The following is a 19689-nucleotide window of genomic DNA, read 5'->3' on the forward strand; positions in this document are numbered from 1 at the left end:
GTATAGTTCCTCTCTGACAAATTATTTTAAATTATTGCCTCATAACATTCTCATGGTTTCATGAGTACATGTAGTATAATTATGATTTGACATTAATTATTTTAAATTAAAATGGGACCATATTTGATTTTGTTCCCCAAACCAGGCTCATGAACTGGGATTTTAGATCATTTTAATTTCTGAGATTTACCATAGATGAAAACAGCCATTACATTTTACACTTCAAAGCTCAATTCTTTCTCATACAGTCTGTTTATGATTATTTTATTATTGTATTTTCAGCCTTTTGTATTAGTGGGATTTTGCCTCTATAAGATTTTATGATAATCACATCCATTCTCTGTCTTTAATAGTGCTAAGTGCTTAGTCTCAGTTGGTGTGGCACTGTGTCACATTGTCAGGATGGCTGGTTGCTCATTTCAAAACCCTCCCTCTTGCACACAGCTGCTCTGGATGAGTAATTGGTGGAGACATTCCAATGAGGGAAAGGGCCTGGTGTCACAGGCTCCATGTGTGATTGGTCACTCCTCTGGGCTCATTGAGAGGCAGCTGGGAGGAAAAGGGCATCCGTTTGTGTTTAGACTCCTCCATGAGAGGAGAAAATATGATGAGAGCTGTACTGTGCGGAGGGCGCACAGGTTTGGATTGACCTGTTTTATAGACCTGCGAGGCTCAGGGAGAGATGATTACTTAAGCAAATACAGCTGACGTCTGTACCAAGCTCCTGCACAGGTTGCTGGGTAGATTGTAAGGCTTGGTGTGTTAGGGGTGCACTGCAAAGGATAGGAGTGGGCCAGCTGAACCAGAGCTGGAGCATCACTGAAGAAAGGACAGACCACTTATATGCAAAAAGCAAATGTGATGTTCTGGCACTGTTGCAATAATGGTGAAGTGTGTGCCAGTGCTGTCTTACCCATTGTGAGCTGGGGAGAAAAAACAGGAAATAACTTTAAGAATGATGTGGTTAAGGGCAATCTGGAGTGTTTCTGCCATACAGCTCTTGGGCCCCTGAGCCTGATTCTGGACTGTGGTGTCTTCTGTATTTTTTGCACATGTCTGCATCCATGTCTTTATCCAGGTGGACCAGATTCCTTACACCTTCTGCAACAGCTAGGCTAATTGGTTCCTCAGAATTGATCTTGTGTGTGTGCCTTGTGACGGGCTGACATCTAATCCAGTGTTTGCTCCTGCCTTGTGCTCTATGCTGCCAGGACATACAGTATACTGTATATACTAGGAGCTGGGTTTATGTGACCTAATAGAAATACTTTCAAATCATGGATGTATGGATTGTGACTTGTGATGAAGATGGATTCCAAATTCATGGCTTTTCTCTACTATGTTCCGAAGTGTGCCATTTGCATCATGGTAACATCCATAGTGCCTGTAGTGCACAAAGCGAACGGCTGAAGCTCTCACTATCAGTCAGCCTGAGGCCGTCAGGCACCCCTTCTTCCGGAATCCCAGACTCCACTTTTCTCCTCCAGACTTGGTGCACTAATAGATGGAAAATATGATACCAGTTTGCCCTCTCAATAAACTTCTTTACTGTTTGAACCAACAATTCATTATTAATAATAAGAGAATTTATTCAATATATTCTTTGAAGCTTTCAAACATGCGGGCTGCTATACTTCCAGCTATTTTCTAACGGTTTCGGGGGCTCACAGACACAAGCACACTCCCGCCAGGGCCAGTCTTCCCAGAAGCCAATCAACCCACTGCTAGGCAGTCTATGGGCGGCGGGAGGAAACCGAATCACTGAGAAAAAACCCACATGAACAGGGAGATCATAAACTCACACAAATAGCACCCCAGGTCAAGAATTGAACCCAGGGCCCCCGTCCTGCAAGGCAGCAATGATAACCACTGAACCACAGTGCCGGCTTGTAAAATCACTTGCTCAATAACTTTCAGAAACTACCTTGTCATTCTTTTTCACAATGAATTCATTTAGGCTTTTTTTCCATTGATCAGCACAAAACACTTTATAAAGTTAAATTGATCTTCCTAAATTAATTATAAATAATAAAACAGAAAATACTGGAAGTGATTGCATACGTGTTCATCCCATTTTACAATGATACACCTAAACAGGCTCTGTTGCAACCAAATGCGTTTAGATGTCACATCATTTGCTGAATGATCCACCTGTGTGCAATCAGGGTGTTTCACACTAGTTCGGGATAAATCTCCTGCAATCTATTAGTACAACTCCCAACTAAAACTGCATCAAAAACTAAAGAAGACAAACTTTCAAAGTAAATCTGGGGTTATTGAAAAGCACAAATCAGGGGAAGGGTATAAGATAATTTTCAAGGCACTACAAATCCCCCAAAGCATAGTACAGTCCATTATATAATAATAATAAACTTTATTTTATATAGTGCCTTTAAAGGTGGCTTCTCAAAGCGCTATACAGGATGACAACAACAATAAATAAAAAGAATACACAAGATAAAACACAATTACAATATACAGAGGAGACAGTGGATGGTGGTACTAAGAAAAGCAGAGGGGTGAAGAATTGAACCAGTTAAGTAAAGGCTTTTCTGAAGAAGAGGGTTTTGAGTCTGGATATAGAAATGTAGAAAATAATGGCATGCCACTGAAACTGTGAAGAACGGGGGCCTCAAAAACTGAGTATCCAGGTGAGAAGAGCACAAGCACTAGTCAGGGAGGCCACAGTCTTCCATGGCTGTGGTGGAAGAAACCGTGCATGACAATTGTCCGGGTGCTTTGCAAATCTGGGCTTCATGGGAGAGTGCCAAAACCTCACATCAAATCTCTACTATACTGTACTTTGTCAGGAGGCATATGGAAGACTCTGAGACCAAGTTGAAGATGATTACATGGTCTGATGAGATCTAAATTGACCTTTTTGGCCTCAGTGGTAAGCATTATGTTTGGCGCAAGCGTAACAGTGAACGTCCTGAGAGCTGACATCCCTACTGTGAAGCATTGTGGTGGCTGTATCATGCTATGGGGAAGCTTTGCTGCATCAGAGCCCGAAAGATTTGTGAAGATAAAAAGAAAATGGATACGGTAAATTAAAGAGAAACCCTGGAGGAAAACCTGCTGCAGTCTGCAAGCGACATGGGACTTGGGAGAAGAATGACCTGAAACATGCAGCCAAAGCTACACTGGAGTGTCAGTGTTCAAAATGTCAATGTTCTGGAGTGGCCCAGTCAAAGGCCAAACCTTAACCTTAAGAATCTGTGGCAAGAGTTGAAAATTGCTGTTACTCATCTATTTTCATCCAACCTGAAGTAGTTTGAACTACTTTTGCAAAGAAGAAGCAGAAATGACAGCGTCCAAATATGCAAAGCAAGTAGAAAGTCATCCAATTCAATTCAACTTTATTTGTCATTATACTTACATGGGTGCATTGTATAGTGAAAAGTGTTTCTCATTAGTCACTCAGTTGCAATATATGAATAGAACAGAAGACAAGATAATAGACAGTAACACAATAACAATAACAGTGTAATAACATAACAGTGTAATCAAAACATTGCAGATACGCAAAAAGAGAAAAGAACACGACAAAAACAGTGCAAAAGTAATTCGGGGAACAGTGCAAAAATAATATGGTGATTAATAAATATTACAACTAGTACAGTTTTAAGTACAATTTCGGCTTACATTCAGTTGTCGTGTATGTAGTGGTGTTGGAGTACAGTTATTGTGGGTACAGGAAGAAGTTAGTAGAGATCATAGCATGATGGGAGGGAGTGGGGGAGTCACCAGTTTGAAGGCTCTGGGGAAGAAGCTATTTTGGAGTCTAGTTGTGTGCGACTGGAGCGTCTGGAACCTTCTGCCAGATGGTAGGGGGACAAACAAGTTATGACTGGGTTGTGTGGTCAGACATAATTTTGGTGGCTTTTTTCAGACTTCTGGTGTTGTAGATTTCCTGGATGGATGGTAAGGCACTGCCGATGATGTGTTGGGAAGTTTTGACCACCCGCTGCAGTGCCTTACGGTCGGATGTGGTGCAGTTGCCGTGCCAGACTGTGATGCAGCTGGTCAGTATGCTCTAAATCTGTAGAACTTGGTGAGGATCTGTGGATGCAGGCGTATTTTCTTCAGCCTTCTCAGGAAGTACAGCTGTAGTGCCTTCTTGATGAGACTGGAGGTGTTGAGTGCCCATGTGAGGTCCTTGTTGGTTCGGCACCAGTCTGCAAGTTGTTTTATCTCTCCCTGTAGGCAGTCTCATCGTTGTCAGTGATCAGGCCTACGACTGTGGTATCGTCAGCATACTTGATGATGGTGTTTGTGCTGAACTTGGCAGTACAGTTGTGGGTGAACAGGGAGTAAAGCAGTGGGCTGAGCACACAGCCTTGAGGGGCACCAGTGTTAAGTGTGAGCGTGTTGGAGGTGAAGCTGTAATTTCTGCCAAATATGCCTTTATATCGCTTTATATTTATAATTAATTTAGGGGACTCTATAGAATTTTGTTTTTACTGTGACACTTTTTAAAGGGTTTTCTGTCGATCAATAGCAAACAACTGTTTGAGCTTCCTTTCCCCCAGTGTGATATAGAGAACAATGATTGGCCTGTGTAGCAGGTTCAGTCAGAGCTTCTAACTCCAAAACCTCTGACACCTAAAGAGTGGTTCCCTGTTGAGGTGAGTTTAACTGCACAGCAAGTTCATTAACAACAGGGGAATTTACATGAAAATATTTAGATGGTCGAGTGCATTAGTAGGAACTTCAATTCAATTCTGTATAGTTTTGGTAAAAAAATATTAGTACTGAAATCAAACCTACAAAGAGCATCCAAGTAAATTCATAGGCTTGAGAGAATGTCCTACACTGACCTGTTTAAAGAAATTACTCTTTTTAGTCTTGAACTAAAAAGACAATGAAGACAATGAAAGACAATGTCAACTCGAGAGACGTCATCTAAATCAGCAGTGAAGCATAAATCAGAGGTGACAGATTGAAAGTAAGTGGAAGAGCATTTAAGACTGATAACAGGAAGCACTTCTTTGCAGTATGGCTTATGTTCATGTGCGATGGTTCAGTGTGACAACACTGCAAGTTCACCGTCGATCAGCTAGTCTCTGCAATTGCCATGGAAGTGTCACGGACAGTTCTTTTCGGGCCCTATGCAGACGACACGATCCGGATTTGTGAGGAAACACTGGGGAAAAAGTAATGCAGGAGAGGGTATGGAGACAAGGGGCGTGTCCAAGGAGTGCAGGTGTCCAGGGGAAGTGAGTCCGGGGCGAACAATCCATATAGCAAATCCAAACGGGTAATCAAAAACAGAGGCAAAAGTCTATGGCCAGGCGATCCATCCGGGGGGAATAAGGAACAGGAACCGGGTCGGAACCGGCAGGGGGAATCAGATACAGAAAGTTAAAATCATAACGGAGCCAGACGCTGCAGGACCCGGGCTCTCACGAAACGGGATTCAATGAGGAACCTCGAGTAACGTCGATGTCTGGCTTTTAAGGTGGAACTAAAGGGGGGCTGGAATAAGGAACAGGTGTGGGGAATGGGACAGAACGAGGAAGGGCTGGAGCGCCCTTAAGAGGAGTAGTAGCGATCGTGACAGTAAGAGAAATTGAGGAAACCCCAAGCAACTGAATTACACCTTAGTCCTGACGACCGTGAGTAACTGGCCCATTTCAGGGTCAGAAACCCTACTGGACTTGCATCCAGGTTTTGAAACTGGGCTTGAGGTAAGAATAACCTGTTAACCCAGTCACTCAGCTCAGCTCCAGTAAGATGCTGGATTGATTGTTTGATTGTGACAATTCAGGAGGCTGGAACAAGGAGCAGGTGCACAAAATCAACTCAGAAGTGAAAGAGCCAGAGTGCCCTTAAGGGGGAGGGACTACAATCGTGACAAATTCAGACCTTCATGTACAGCATGCTACTTTTCCACATAGTCAGAACATTGTTCAAACTATTTAGCACAAATCAAATAAATAAATACTAAAGCTTTAAAAATGTAATACAAAATGACTGAAAAAAATGGTATGCTTGAGTCCACTGCATAGTTTAAACAAAACAATTCAGTCAAGGTGTTGAAATATATCAGTACATCTGTTAAATTCATAAAAAGAGAGAAGGCAAAGCTCTGAATCCAGTGTATCCCTGACTGATTCCTGTGGCAGAGAGAAAACAATGGCTGCTCGCAGAATTGATGGCAGTCAGACTCCTGCTGTAGTTAGAAAAGCCACACAAAACTGCTACAATTAGTATCTAGGTTATTAAATAAGACAATTATAATTGAAAAGCTTTTTATTAACTGTTACATTCACAGCAATCAATGGCAAAAACTCCCAGTTAAATAGATTATGATTATTCAGCAAGTCTATAGGTGAATAAGAGCCAAGACTGGGCGTTGAGGTGAATGAGCCCTGTGAAAAGCAGAGATTATCACTTGAAGTCAGGACATCCACAGATATCCTGGCAGGCTGATTTGAGAAATGTGCATGTTGTTCACAGCCACAGCCTCCTTTGGCCTGCCCTGTGAAATCATGTGCAGTAGGTATTTGTGGCTGAAGGCTACCATCCAGGAATCACATCCCAGAACAAGATAAGAACGCTGTATGTAATTAAAAAAAGAGCAGTATTTTTTTTAGTTGAATTTTTCCAAAATTACAAACCAGAGTTCATTGGCACCCACTTGTACTTCAGAGTTAAATTAGCCACAAGGCATGCTGACAGTTTTACAAAAATGAGCAAAATAAGGATTCAGTGTTGTCATTTTTAAAGTAACTGTGGTGATCGCTTGCTTGGCAAACATGTCACTTTTCCCAGTACTGGTTTGAGGGTGAAGCCAAATGACAGACATTGTTGATCTCAAAGTCTGGGAAACTGGAGCAGAGCAACTGGCCATGCTGAGCAAAACTGCCTGTCCCTCCAGGATAAACCCTTTTCTTCCTGTGTGTAACAGAAATGGAGGGAAAGACAATGTATCTGTCATCAGTGAGCTGTTGCTACACAAGAATTTGGCACATATCTTAAAGCATTTTCCGTCATACTAACGTAAAAGGTTTCATTCACCCTTGTGGGTAAACATCCTACTCCATAGAAAAAGAATTACACATGCACTTTTCATGCAGTTGTTCACAGGGAGAGCTGGACAGACTTTGAAAGATTTTCTGCTCTAGAATGTAATAAAGCAAAAATAAAAACCTCTTATCCTATATAAAATAAAAGATCCAAATAGAAGATCCTTATCTTATATTTCCTTTATTTTTTAACAGGACAAAAGAGGAAATGTACTGAATCACCCTGTGTACTGCACCTTAGTTTAAGTTCAAGTTTAAAACACCAAAAACTCTAAAATTAATTATAGCAAAGATTTACTGTATATGAAGTCTTCAGTCAACATTCTGAAAGGTAAACTTTTCTCATGTTTTAAGTGATACAACAGATAACAGATCTAAATATTTTTAAGGTGAACCTTTATACAGTATAGAGGTACAATTGGTCCTGTCCATTTCAGTAGCACCTCTCTGACCTGATAGCTATGGAAATTGCCCGCAGTGCAGAGCTACTGTCTAATCACATGCCATTGTAGTTTGACTCCTTCACTGGTGTTTTCAGTGGAAGCTTTGGGATGCTAAAAAACCAAACTGGCTGAAAACCAAAGCAGTCAGTCTGAGACTACTGCAATTTGGGGTCTCTCAAACCAGGCAAAAAGGTTCACACATATCCTGCTTTCATTTGAAAATGTAAAGTTTACTTTGTGTTTGGTTACTTAATGACTATTTATTGTTAGACTCTATTATTGTTAGACTGTTGATAGTACATATTAATGACACTACCTTTTGAGATTAAATATTACCCTGGTTCAATCAATAAAGGATTTTGCTGGAGCAGACGTTGAGCACTAAGATCTGGACATCGTAAGTGTGATCCAGAGCCGTGGTGTTATCTCACAGTGATCAGAGTGACCAGGATTCCTGTCGGTCAGGGAGTCATGGTCTTTCCATGCACTACTGGGCCTATAGCCGTACCAGAGCACTTAAGGCTGGACTTCTTATTATTGCAGTAATATCAGTGAGAGCTTCTCTTGCAGGGCTGACTCTCCTCTAACTCCACACTGAGTGTGGTCTCATGGAGGCTCAAGAGATGTACCCTGTAAGACGATTGGACTGGCGACTCCAAATTGGGTGGGTAAAACATGCAAAAGTAAAAATATAGGTAAAAATATAGGTTTTGAAATCAATATTTTGCCTTCTTTTACTTAAAAATACTTGATGCCCATTGTACTGTATGATGGTATAGAACCCATTGTGCTGGCTGTTATGGCATGTTGCCACTTTTTAGGGTGTTTGAAAGAGTGGGCTTCACTGAGCAGAGGCAGGGCAATATTGCACAACAGAGCCCACTGTTGAGGTGACATACTATAGGGCTGGTTTAACACAGCTATAGTTCTGCACTATTTATTCACTAACCCTATGAAACAAGAAAGCACATTGCCACATTCTGTACACTGTATACATCTAAATTCTGAGACAATGTCCAGAGAATGGGCTTGAAGCCTTTCATTCTTATTTTTACAGGCTTTTGTTTTCTTTGCAGGAGACACGTAGGGAATGATGCACTGACTTGGGATGCCTGAAAGCCCTCATTTTAAAGGCATAAAAGAATCTGGGTGTGTGGTTCTGTTGTAAAGCAAACTGCTGAAATCGCCGCCGTCTCCTTGCATTCTGCCAAGCCACGAACATTTTATACGATGGAAAATGCGCTAAGTTTATGGTGCAATGGTAGGATTCTTTTTTAATATGATTCTTATTTTAAATGGGGAGTACACAGTGCTCTTTGTCTAACCAACACTGCAGCAATTATTTTTGTAAAATACAAGCAACCCAATTGGTACCCAATACTTGGTCTGTCAAGGGTCACATACTCACGTAACAATTCCACGACCGTTAGCTGGTCCGTTGTAGGTAGGAGAGTTCTGAGCCCTTCTCAAAGGATTCACGGCAGACGCCACGTTCAAAGACCGAGACACACAGCACTTAGAAGCTGGCATGCTCTGTGTTGACATTTCATGAGACCTCTGCCTCTTATTATACTCAATACTCAGCTCAACCTCATTCTTTGTTATTCATTCCTGAATATGTTAGAAGCCCATGGATCTAAAACGTTGTGCAGAACTCTTGGTTATTTCAATTAAATTTAATCTTTAAGGGTTTAACTTGTAACTCTTGTAATACAGTTTTGTTTTTTATTAAACACAATGGAAACCAACAATATGAACAGCAATGTAACAATATATACAGTATTTGTCATGCTGAAGTTTAATATTTAGTGTTTCCATCCTTGGCTTTTTTGTGGGAACATTTGCTTCTCTATGTTTGCTCATGTTTCCAGTGTATGACTGGAAATTCTACAAGTTTACGCCTGTGGGATGCCTGTTATTTTTCTGTCTTTCTGGCTAATCCCATATGGCCTCGATTGAATGCATGGATTGGGTTGTGACCTCACTGGAAAATTTCTGATTACCTTCATAAAACTGAAAGTAACCCAAACATCTATCATGGTGCTGTATTGTCACACTGTGTCCTTGCACTGAGTGGAACATGTTTCCTGGAGGCAGAGACTTCAAGCTCCTTTTGACTGAATTAGTCCATTTGCACCATCTGTAAATCTGATTTAGTATCCATTAAAGTCTGTAAAAAAGACTCCTAGACTCCTGCTTAGGAGAGCTCTACTAGGTTAGGTCAGTGCTCTGTTTCATTGCAGATGTTCAGAGGAGGCAGCAGCAGGGTTGTTCAGGTTCAAATCCAAGACTCGAGAGTTTGCTCTGAGGGAGCCCGAAGGTGGGAGGGATAGGAGCTTTTCAGAGACATCTGGGGGCACGGTGAGGATGCAGGTGACTGATGTGCAGACTGGCGCAGCTGTAGAAGTCACAGCATGCTGATGCGGACGACACTGAGCAAACAGGTTGAGACAGGTTCTGGAGTCCGCGGTCCTGAAAGGGTGTGCTAACACGTCCAGTGCTGAGGACTGCCGCTGGTAGCTCTGTGAGGGAGCGCTTACTCAGTGGTGATTTGGGTTTATACAGAGAGTTCGTGAAAATGGATAAATTGATTACTGGGTGCCTGATTGGTAGGGGAGCCAAAAAGAGACCCAACCACCTCCCGAGAGCTCCTGGACGACTGTGAATGCTCAACGTAAACTGCCGTCAGCCCAGGTGTAACAAGATCAGAATGAACTACAAACCCATGACAAACTGCATCTTCTTGTTTCCCTGAGACTTTGCTGATTTGAACAGTGGAAATGGACCATCAATTCAGTCCTAGCTCAGACTTGAGATGACATTATGAATTATTTAGTCCTCCTGGGTTAATGCACAATTAGGATCAAAAAGGAGGAAAACAGATTATTAGAACAAAGACCTTTCAAAGTTAGGTTAGAAGTTAAAAGCAGCAAAAATGCAATGGATTTTGGGAATGAACATTAATTGCCCCTTTTTCTGATCAGAAGTCTATGGAAGACTGGAGACGGTTCTCTCCAGACACTTCCTTCTGTTGTGATTGGACAGAGAACTCATGAATATTCCTATCCAGAGTTCATATGTATGTATTTATCCACCCACATGTCCATTCATCCAGGAGACTGAGAGAAAGAGCACACTAACGAGACATGAAAATCTGGCACGGTGTCCTTAGTTCTCCCAGCTGATTTAATAACACTGCTTTGTCCAAGGTATGAAGACAGCTGTAGAAAGATTGGATGTTTCTTGTGGTCTTTTTCATAGTATGACTTTCATACATCCATACATTTTCTAACCGTTTCACCCGATTCAGGGTCATGGGGGAGCCGGAGTATATCCCAGCAGGCAATGGGTGCAAGTTGGGATACACCCAGGACACCAGCCCATCACAGGACACACAGACAGTCACACCAGGACCAATTTTTTCAGAAGCCAATTAACCTACCAGTATGTTTTTGGACTGTGGGTGGAAACAGAAGCACCTGGGAGAAACCTGCACAAACCCAGAGAGCACATGCAAACTCCACACAGACAGCACCCAAGGTACAGAATTGAACCCAGGGCCAAAGCGCTAAAAGGTAGCAATACCGACCCCTGCACCACCCTGCCGCTCCTGGATGTTTCATTAGAATTACATTTTAACACGCTGCTTCAGGTGTAATTTTCACACAATTAAAAGAAATCAATTTAATTTCACTGACCTTCCCTTTCTCTGACCTATTTTTTTTTCAGAATCAGTTAAACAGTAGAAAAATCTTGCAGTCATTTTCTGGAAGAGATATAGTCAGTAAAATTACGTGCAGATTAGTAATGTTTATTGAGGGCTGTCAAAGACAGCAGTTTGGTTCTAAGCATGTACAGTTATTAATTTCTCTAGTTAAGCTCCCATGTTAAGTAGATTTTCTGTAACTCTTGAGAAGTATCCAACTTGCTGAAATCAGTAAATACTGTACATTTCAGAAAAAGAAAACTATATGCCAAAATGGAAAATTACTAAAAGGCCATTTTCAGATATACTGAATCTGGTATTTTCCAGCTCATAGACTGGAACCTGTGGTCCGTGACTGTTTCAGGCTTTGAGTGAAAAATGGTACAGTATGGTTTCTATCATGCATCACCAAAACTGCTAGAGAATGAAGACAGTTTGTGGTGTTGATAACTGAAATGGGTTGCATCTAGCTTTGGGCTGTCAGTGCACTTTGAGAGATCTGGGATCTATTGCATTATGAGCTGACGTACTCTATGTACTGCACTGTTTATGTGCTCCAAGCAGAACCACAGTGACCTTTATTGTTGACCCTGTCTTGTTCACTGTCCAAGTGGCGTTGTTTTAATAAGAGTGTGCTGTATGGTACAGAGAAGTCTGAAATGATGTCTTGTCACTGTTCCTACGGCAAAAATGCCTGCTCCTTAAATGTTTAATAAAGTAGGTCAATTTTTTATTTAAGCTCTCAAATGCTAGGCTAGCACTTCCAATTTCTTGACACAAAGAAAGCACCATTAGCCCTGTCCATGAGGTTATCCAGTAAGTTGATAGCTACATTAGTCATATCTGAAAATCTAATTGAGCTCTCATATGGTTTAATCTGTTTTTAATATCTTGTAGTTTTCCCTTTCACATTAGTCTGCAGAACAGAAACGTAGGGCAGTATTCCCAGAAAAGGGCTATGCCAAATCCAGTTGCAATATTTTGAATGTGCTCCTGATTTCATTCAATAATGTATAGTATAACATCTTTCAGTAGAGCACTTTTTACTCTGGTCAATGCTATCATATCAGAGGCAATGAGTGCTGGAGTGTCTAGTCAGCAGTAATGATAGCATAGTTACTTGGAGCAAATCCTGCAGAAAGGTATGACTTAAGACACAATACCTTTTTATTGTAAACCAAACTGGTTTCATGTTTTATTTAATCTGCTACCATATCTGCTATTCATAGGGAAAAACAACTTTCTTTTACTGTTGTGGTAAAGAACATGAAAACAGTGACATCAGCAGCAGCAGAAAGAGAAGACAATTTTCACACGACGATCTCTCCTCCCCAACAACACAGCTTAACTGAGCAGAAGATCTGCCCCACTGATGCGATGGCGAATGCAGTAAAAGTGGGTAACAATGGGTAACGAATGGAACAAACCTTAAAATAAATAAATATTTGTAAGGAGAAACATAGGCTTCCTGGTTTGTCTGGGAATAAATAAAAATAGAGCAACACAAACAAAAAATAAACAGAAAAGCCACATAAAACCAAACTGCCACAATCCATCTCTTTTTCACACAGATAGATGAAAAACAAGCATACAAGGTAAGCAATATTTATTATTTATCAGTCCTATAGTATCTGCACCCCAGCAGAGTGGATTTTCCATGTTTTCCACAGTGTTTAATTTGAGTCTTTAGTTTCATTCCTAAACTGAATCCCTTAGATTGACACCTGGTTTAAAGCCACAAAAAAATACATGCTGTATTTGTTATCTCTCAAGCGTTACATTGAATCCGACAGATTTAAGGTCTTTGCTGGAATCCTGCTGTTTGTTGGTTTGCTATTCTGATTAATGGCACGACTCGGTGAAATTATACGTCTAAGGGTGGACTGAATTTATATTGCTGATTTATGAGCTATATTTGATTTCCTCCTCTGTTTTTTTCAAAGGCATCTGGTGGAGGTCTGTACTTGGACAGTATGATTAAAAAATAATGGCTCTTAAGTTGTTAGTGGGTCTAAAAGTTCCAAAAAAATATTTTGTTAAAAAAATGAATCAATAAAATGTTGGTAGTGTCACGTAAGTTAAAGTTTTTGTTTACAACAATGAATCCAGAAATATTCTAATTAAAAGAAAATCCCAGTTTGAGAGCTGTGGTTTGGCTGAACTCTGATACAATTTCAATGTAGAGAAAAAGAAAGCAGATGGAATCTTTTCCTTAACTAAATCATTGCTGAATTGTCAGAGAAATATCACAGAAGTCAGAGATTATTCATATGTAAGAGGACAAAACTTTAGAAAGGTAATATTTTAGGCTGGGCTTAAATAGTGGTTACTTCATTACATACATTCTTTGTGTACAGACCCCCAGGACCATATGCATTGTTTCTTGCCAAATTTGGTGAACTGCTCTCTGATTTAGTTAATTAATTTAGACAAAGTTGTAATATTAGGCAACTGTAACATACATATGGACACACAGACAGACACCTTCTTGCCTCTTCTTGACTCTGTAGGTTGTAGTCAGCATGTAACTGGACCAACACACGTATACAATCATATGCTAGACTTAATCATCACTCATAGAGCTGATATTCTTCAAGTACTAGTCCATCCCATCAATAACTCTTTTTCTGACCACTCTTTAATTACTTTTAAGATTCAACTGCCCTTGATAGCTGCCAAGGAGAAGAATACTACAACACAACACATCAACGGGGGTATGTCATTAAATTTCATGAACAACGGTGAACAATGCTTACTTCATCTCCAGTAATAATGTTCACAAAATCACACATAACTATTATACAGGGGTCAGACAGGCCTTTGATTAAATTGCCCCGTTAAAGACTAAAGTAGTCGAAACCACTAGACACTTTCCATGGTATTATGATCACACATGATCCCTTAAACAGGAGTGCCGCAAACTAGAGCACTAAAGAATACTAAAGTATTCCAGCTGGCATGGACTGATAGCCTGCAACAATATAAGAAAGCCCTATACAGAGCTTGTTCGGTTTACTACTCTGAACTTATAGAAAGCAATAAAAATAACCCTCGCTACCTATTTAAGACTATAGCCAATCTTACAAATAAGACCGATTCTATAGCACCATCTAACCTTAGTACTTCTTTAACGATAAATTGAACACTATCAGACTTCAAACACAATCAAATAAGCCGCAAAGAAGTCTGGTACAGAAACAATATGCGCACCTCTTTAGTGTTTTTCAATTAGTTAATGAACAAGAACTCAAGAAATTAATTATTTAGACAAAGTCAACCATGTGTCCGCTAGATCCCATCCCTTCTCGGCTGAGATTCCCTCGAAGTACAGGGAGGACCTATAATTAGTATGATGAACATGTCTCTTGCATCAGGCGTTGTACCTGATCAATTTAAGGTAGCGGTTGTTAGACTGCTCCTTAAGAAGCCAAATTTGGATCCACAAGTTCTTAACAACTACAGGCCTGTCTCAAACATCCCATTTCTATCTAAAATTCTTGAGAGAATACTTGTGGCCCAACTTCAGTCATATCTGGACTCAAATAATATACTTGAGAAATTCCAGTCTGGGTTCTGCCTAGGCCACAACACTGAAACTGCACTAACAAGAGTTGTAAATTATATTCTGTCAGCAACTGACACAGAGAATGCAACAGTGCTTGTGCTCCTAGATCTTAGTGCTGCCTTTGACATAGTTGACCACTCTGTTTGAAGTTGGCTTACGTGGAACTGTCCTTAAGTGGTTTACTTCATATTTAACTAATCTTTTTCATTATGTTCAAATATCTAATAATTGTACTGCTTCATCAATGTCACCAGTTCAGTTTGGGGTACCACAGGGATCAGTGCTGGGACCAATATTGTTCTCTCTCTATGTGGTGCCGCTATGTAGGATAATACGAAAACATAATATTAACTTTCATTCATATGCTGTTGACACTCAAATATACATTTCATTTACACCTAATGACAACTCGTCTGTTATCACTTTAGTTAATTACAATACAATAACTTCAGTACTTAACTAAGAGGATTTAAAAATTTAACTCAGCACGTAACGTAGGTGTCATATTAGACACAAGGCTCTTGTTTAACTCTCATGTTAAAACAGTATCGAAAACATGCTCCTACAGTTAAGAAATATTGCAAAACTAAGGTAGTTTCTCTCCATTCAAGACGAAGAAAAATGAATACAGGCTGTTGTATACAGCAGGTTAAACTACTGCAATGCCCTACTGTCAGGGAGCACCCATCTCTTTCAACACCTTACAGCGAATTCAGAATGCAGCAGCTAGAATTGTTTCTAATACTAATTTAATGTTACTGTTACTAATGGATTAATACCTTTATTTATTTGTCCCCTTATTTTAAAAATTGTATAATGTTAGCATGCCCAAAGGGGTTGGGCAGCTAGTTGACCTTGGACCCCTAGAGGTTTTTTTTCTCCTTACTAAGGAGTTTTTGGTTCCTCTCCTCCGTTGTCTTCTGGCCTTTTCTGTTCTGTATTCAGAACATGTATGGCCACTTGCTTTGTTAAGCACCTGTTGTTGTGAAAGACGCTATAAAAAATGAATTGAATTGAATTGAAATAGTGGAAGAATCCAATGATTCACTATACTTAACTTAACTGTGTACTTTTTTAGGTTTGGAAAAATACAAATAAGCACTTTGTAACGGGAGCCGGTCCTGACTCCCATGTGGTGACTCCCATGTGGTGCGTACTGTAGTTCAGGACCCTATGCAGAAGGTATAATCTGGAAGAAAGTGGAGAAGGACAACAGGGAAGAGACATAGAGGGTCAGGATGGTTTGACAGACAGGGGGGTGTGACGACGGTGATCTGCCTTGGGGCAACCTTGTTGTGAAAGGTGCTATAAAAAAATGAATTGAATTGAATTGAAGCTGGTGCTTGGGGTGTGTGGCAGAGGCAAACAAGTCCGGACAGTCTAAAGGGTGGATCTGGGGCGCAGCCCGGAGTCGGAAAACCGGGTGATCCGTCCAAGACGAGACAGGGTTAAAATACGGATCTAGAACCGGAACAGGAGGTTAAAAACAAGGACGTGGCCAGGTGCTCTGAGCCCCGGACTCAGCTGGTCAGGACGCTGATCGGAAGCCTAAGGCCTCAAGCCGTGGACGTAGGGTGACCTGATGCTAGGCGGGCCTCCCGGTGTCCGTCTTCCAATGCAGAGCCAGGAATGGCAGGAGCGCCAGGCTTAAATAATGAGAGACAAAACAGGGGGCAGGTGCACATAAACAACTAAAATACGAAAGGGTCGGAGGGATGATGATCGTGATACACTTGTCCTAAAAAATATTTTTGGTGGAATCATTTATTATATCATACGTACATAAAAAGGGTAATAATTCTTTCTGTGCTACAGAGTATAGGGATCACTTTTAACGTCTCTTTGAAAGGTCCAGTCTAAGTTAAATTTTATCGACTGTAGCTAAAATTCAGCAGTGAAAAATAACAAGAACAGAAATGATTTATTTTTCTCTGTATAGCATTGCTTGATAGATTCATGCCTTTAACTTTCGAAATTTCAGATGTGTCATTTCAGAAAAGCAGAAAACCACATGTCACTAAGAATAAACACGTGGATGAGTAAAAAAAAAAACATTATAGTAGCTCTTGACATTTTTGTTTCACTACATTCTGTATTCCATAAAACAGGTAGTTGTTCCTTTCTCTCATCCATATATATGAGTCTGTCCTCTCATGTTTATTTAGATTGATGTATTCTTAAATTTCATAGCATTTTTGTGAGTTCTGCCTTTCCCTTAGATATAGTTTCATGGATGTCTGTAGGAATAAATTAGCCAGACATGAAGTTTAATTCTTCTATTCACTTTTGGATGATTTCCTATGTTTTAGTTTAATGCATTGCATTTCAACAGTGTTGTAAAAGAAGTGTGTCATTGCAGCAGAAGTAGTGATGGTGATGATGAAGATGATGAAGAAAGAGGTTTCTCCCCTTTTTCGTTTGTCCCCATCACTATACTGGGGCATTAGGACCCACATGGACCGCAGGGTGAGCACCCCCTGCTGACCCCACTAACACTGCATCCAGCAGCAACCTTAGTTTTTCCCAGGAGGTCTCCCATCCAGGTACTGACCAGGCTCACACCTGGTCAAATGGGAAAGCAACAACTGTAGATAAAATGATGGAACTTGTGACAGCTTTACAATGAAATTCTTAGATAACTCCCTTTCAGACCTAATGCCTGCAAACTGGAGTCTACAAATACTCTGGGGAAAATAGAAATCAAGATCAATAACTGCTACTCTTTTCTTTTCCTTCTTTTCCTTCCAGAACTGTGACTTTGTTTTGAAATTTAAAAACAAACTTAAACCATATTGAAGTCAATCATTAAGAAGAGTGCACCCAGACACAGCCTGGATCAGGTTGTCCTTTCAAGCTTAATAGCTGGTCATGGAGGAAACTAGTAATACCTACCTCAAACACTGCATGGAGCTTGCAAGAAAGCATTCAAGTGGTACTGCAATATGGCAAATGGTTTTGTTGTTAGACAAGACAAAATTAGAACATTTCGATCTAAATGCAAAACATTTGATGCAAACCCCACATAGTGCATCGCTCAATCACACCAGCCCCACTGTCAAGTAGAGTGTTGTTAGCATTATGTTACAGTTCTGCTTCCCATCAGCAGGGACTGGGAAGCTTGTCAAGACTGATGGGAACATATCCCATCTAAGACAAACCTTAGAATAAAACCTGCTTCAGAACTAACACTAGGATGAAAATTCACTGTTCAACAAGACAATGATTCAAAACACAAGGCCAGAACCTACACCGGAGTAGCTTAAGAAGAAAATTGTATGTCCTTGAATGGCCCAGTCCAAGTCTACCGATAATCCTAATGAGAATCTGTGGACAGAAACTGAAATCTCAGAGCAATTGAGAGAGCTGAGAAAAACTGCCAAGAAGAAAGAATGGGCATAAATTGCTCCAAGACAACAAGCAAAGTTGGTAGACACTTTCTCCCCAAAATTGCAGCTGTAATTACTGCCAAAGGTGCTTCCATCAAATATTGAGTTCAGGGGTCTGAATACTTATGCAATCAACATATTTCAGTTTTTTTTCTTTTTGGTGCTTGATGACCGTAACTTATCCTTAGAAGTTTTCAGTTTGAGCATTCAGGTTTGGAATAAATTATTAAATTATTTGTAAAATGTATGTAGTAAAATGAAGTATCATCAATATTGAGGATTGGGTGTTGGCTTGTATACAGGAGCATCTGAAGAACATATGGCTCACAAAGAAGAAGCCAATTGGCCTTCAGTCCCACAGGCAATCCCAGAATCCCAGAGACTATGCTTTTTAATTACAGACAGCTAAGTTGCAGTACTCTTCGTAGACGTGCTTCCTACTGTCAGTCTGGATTGAGTGAAGGATCCAAGAGGCTCTGGACCCAAGAGATAGTAAGTAATTAAAGAACAATTTAGGTGAGAAAGTCACTCCTGACATTAGTTTGCCTAACAAGTAAAATGATAAAGAATACAAATTTTGGCCCTTATAGTCATAGATTGCAGTGTGATCTCATGGTTTTTACGTCCCCAGTTACAGTGTTGTTTCAGAGCAAAATAGCAAGTTACAACTTAAAAGACGAACATTTGGTTAATTAGGAGACAGACAAAATATACTTGACCCATCTCTTTACAAAACAGACACAGCCAGCTGACAGGAAGAGCCAATCACCATCATAATGAGACACAAGTTCAGTAGCAGAAAGGTACTGTACAGCCAGTCTTATTCAATAAAGGGCCATGCTCGGGATGAGACTGCTCTCTAAATGGTTCATCTATCCATTTTCTAACTGCTTCTTCAAATTCAGGATAGTGGTGGGGTCAGTGGTAGGTGGAGCCTATCCCAGCAATCAATGGGTGTAAGGCAGGGTACGTTCTGGGTGGGACACCTAGTCATTGCTACAGGCAACCACTCTCTCTTCATATCCAATAATCTCTCAAAATAGACAAGTATAAAAACAGGTTCTAAATTTACTTTAGTCTCTTGCGGTAATACCTTGCAAGTTTCTGGACTTCAAAGACAAAGTCCCACAGCACTGGAAGTGTGGCCTGTATAGAATCACAGTGCTGCGTCTTTTTTTGTCTGGGTTAAATAGAGAGTGAGGAAGATAGAAGGCAGAATCTTCGATGAGGATTTCCTGGACTGCCCGTTTCTGAAGCCTTTTTTCCTCATAAAGGCCTTCCTCCTATTTGCACCCCCCACTCAAAGGTTGGATAGGTGAAATCATTACGTGGCCTCATAACCAAAGGAGACATCCGGGTAAGCACAGGGAGCAAGTGTCCTGCAAGTACCACCAACCTTCACCTCCTGTATGCAAGCCTGACTAATGCTGACCTGTATTGAACTGAATGGTTATCACAATGATCAGTGTCTGTACATACCCCATGCTGTTATCAGCCACACTCCATGACACCCACCCACTGTAACATGTACAGTAGACTGATTACAGGCAGTGAATAT

At 40.6% G+C, this 19689-nt stretch overlaps 1 long non-coding RNA gene across 3 annotated transcripts in view; it reads left to right on the forward strand.

The window, feature by feature from the left end:
- Positions 1-11233, forward strand: part of LOC148641895 (uncharacterized) — an 84203-nt gene extending 72970 nt beyond the window's left edge. For all 3 annotated transcript variants that reach the window (XR_015929555.1, XR_015929557.1, XR_015929556.1), the window contains 2 exons: positions 8045-8138; positions 8551-11233. This is a non-coding gene — a long non-coding RNA (uncharacterized LOC148641895). The remainder of the gene's footprint in view (positions 1-8044; positions 8139-8550) is intronic.
- The last annotated feature ends 8456 nt before the right edge of the window (positions 11234-19689 follow it).

The sequence above is a fragment of the Lepisosteus platostomus genome, chromosome 23, assembly GCF_059453375.1.
Source record: "Lepisosteus platostomus isolate fLepPlt1 chromosome 23, fLepPlt1.hap1, whole genome shotgun sequence".
NCBI classification, from domain to species: domain Eukaryota; kingdom Metazoa; phylum Chordata; class Actinopteri; order Semionotiformes; family Lepisosteidae; genus Lepisosteus; species Lepisosteus platostomus.